The following is a 2798-nucleotide window of genomic DNA, read 5'->3' as shown; positions in this document are numbered from 1 at the left end:
TGCAAAATGATTCCATAATCAACAAAAAATATCTGTATACAATCAATCGGTTCAACTAGCAATGGATATATGATAAAGCAAAATGACAATGCATAGAAAATGAAAATGACTTAGTCACCCCACTCAGCGACAAAAACAAGTGCAAATGTACTAATGACTGTGCTAGCAGCAGCTAGAATCCCAGCGCCAGTTCCTTAAAAATCTGAAACTGTCAGCTCCGCCTGGTTCAAAAGGGAAGTTAGGCATTTTCTATAGATAAGTTGGGGGACAATTCCACTTTTGAATGACAACGAAAAGCCTAAAGCCAAGGGGGGAGGAGGAGGAGGTAGATGGTATGAAAACATCCATAAAATGGTAAACAATCCGAGAGAAAGAGAAAAGTCAGACACAAATACAACATTACAAACTCAAGTCTTTTGTTCAACTCAAAATCAATTAGATGTACCATAAATTATTATATGATGAAGTAATACCTTGGCGCAATTCGCACTTTCGTGAAGACGCCGACTTGGATATTATACTTGTACGAATCCTCCTAATAGATGGATGCAGAAAGTATGCTGTGAAAACAGAAGTGGATTGAAAATTTTCAATGCATAGTATAAACATTTTTATAAAAGGTAACTATAAGATATAAAGGACGGCAGTGAACGAATCTGTGCAAAGTGTCATTTGTTTCTTTTTGCTACATGTACGACTTACTTAGAACATTACATAGGCCAATGACTTTATTGTAACCTCCTGAAACAGCATTAAGTTTAAGTAGCACGCAATTTACCGATTGCAATTGAATTTTCGATGCATAAAACGACAATTCTTTGTATGTTGTACTCCAAATATTGAAACTAAATAGTCCCAAAAAAAACCATCAGGAAAGCCATCAAAGATAAGATACCGTTAGTAATTCGATTTAACTAATGAATCATTAGAGCCTAATAAACTCTGTAGAAAAAGGATGATGATAATTTAAACCATTTTGAAAAGCCGAAAAAATTTATCGGTCTAGCAATTCGGCAAACATTTAGTATTCAAAGATGAAAATTTATTGGTCTAGCAATTCGTCAAACACATGCGTAAAAAGTAAAGTTTAAGACCCGTGTGGCTGGCAAGATAAAAAAAAATAGTAGCCATAAAAAGTACCCTGTAAAACAAATCATTGGAAAACAACCCGACAAATATATGACAGAGATTGAAAGAAACCGGGATTTGATTTAGTGAGCAATGAATGAAATAATGTCTAAAGTGGTATACAATTGTAATAAATTGTGAAAGGATTTGAACAATATGCTATCTACTTGAATGCGGAGAACTCGACAACGGGAACAGGTACGAAGCACCATTATGGCAAGATGTCATTATGATCCTTCAAATAAATAGTAAAAAAATTAAATGGGGAGAAAAACTTACCAGAGATTGTTAAGAAATGTTTAACAGGGAGAGAATCTTGATAGATGAGGACATTGACAGTGAAAAGAGGACAGATTGCTAGTTTTTGGGAAGAAAATATATACTACGCATTCAATTAGGATGACGACTGACGAAATGATGCATCTCTGTGATGTGAATAAGAAGTTAGCAAGTTACAAGTACTTCAAAATTGACCAACCTGAAAAAAAAGTAGCTATTGGGGGAGGATAACATGAATAACCTCAGATGTTTATCTTACTAACTTAAAGATTTGTACTTCCTCCATTCAACTCCACTCTACCTATTTCACTTTTGTACACTATTCACAATTGTGTATTCAATTTCGATTTTCTCTCGATACGTAAGTGGAAATATATTCATGTGGGATCTTGTTTGATTCGTCTTTACGAGTACATTAAAAATATCTAACTTTTATAATTTTTGCAAATACGTAGCTAATGATATTTAGCACGTAAAACACGCGTTGGCAAACGTGAAAAAAGAAAGTGGTAGAGTGGAGTTGAATGGAGGAAGTACCACTTAATAATTGGAATAAAACATCATCAGTTAATTCCAAGAGTTATATTTGGCTACGAACTTCATAATTAAAGCAGTTGTAACCAAATTGCAAGTAGTAATCGGCTCAAATGTATGTATGCAATACCAAATTACTCAATTAGTTTGATTTATCAAAACATACCTTAATATTATTCCAGAAATTTGAAAACAATACTGAGTAATACAAAAGCGACCAAAGAATCGATAATTAAAATAAACCATAAATTAAATTCCCTTTTGAGGGAACCAAAAACCAAAATGCATGAAGATAAATAGCAAAATAGTGATACAATCATACCTAAAAAACCATGAAATTGGCAATTGATTGAATTGCTAATTACATTAGTTTGCCATTGAATTTGAACTGATGGAGATGGCTGACTCAATGAAAATAATTGAAATTGCTGTGAAGATAGATTGGCCTTGAAAATAAAGGTGAGAAAGGAAAGTTTGTGGACGAGGTTGGTAGCCGGCGGGAGGGAGAGTGAGTACGGGGTTTTGGGGTTAGGGTTTGGGAGTGAGAGTGAGGGAGAGGATTTGGGGAAAAATGTATGTAGTCGAAATTATAAGTGATGGCGGTGAGGCAAATATTTTTTGCCGCCTATAATTTTCACTTTAGATGCACATCGGTTAAATGCAATTTCGCATGTCCATGACTTTTATATAGACATGGGTTTTATTAAATATCACATGTCCTTTAAAATCAGAAATAATGGACATGTGTTTTTTAACGCAACCGATGTACATATAATTATATGCATATCAGTTTTTTGCAAACAACCGATGAGCATGTTATGTACATCGGTTTTCCAGATAATCCGATGTCCATCGAC

At 34.2% G+C, this 2798-nt stretch overlaps 1 long non-coding RNA gene across 1 annotated transcript; it reads right to left on the bottom strand.

Annotated features, from left to right (window-relative positions):
• On the bottom strand, window positions 1-2526 carry LOC141627392 (uncharacterized). The gene is made up of 4 exons (XR_012536961.1): window positions 2264-2526; window positions 1408-1553; window positions 474-560; window positions 1-221 (listed from the first exon to the last, which is right to left on the bottom strand). It is a non-coding gene; the product is annotated as an uncharacterized LOC141627392 (long non-coding RNA).
• Window positions 2527-2798: the final 272 nt, after the last annotated feature.

Source organism: Silene latifolia, chromosome Y (assembly GCF_048544455.1).
Source record: "Silene latifolia isolate original U9 population chromosome Y, ASM4854445v1, whole genome shotgun sequence".
Lineage (NCBI taxonomy): Eukaryota > Viridiplantae > Streptophyta > Magnoliopsida > Caryophyllales > Caryophyllaceae > Silene > Silene latifolia.
This window is presented reverse-complemented; position numbering and strand designations above follow the sequence as displayed.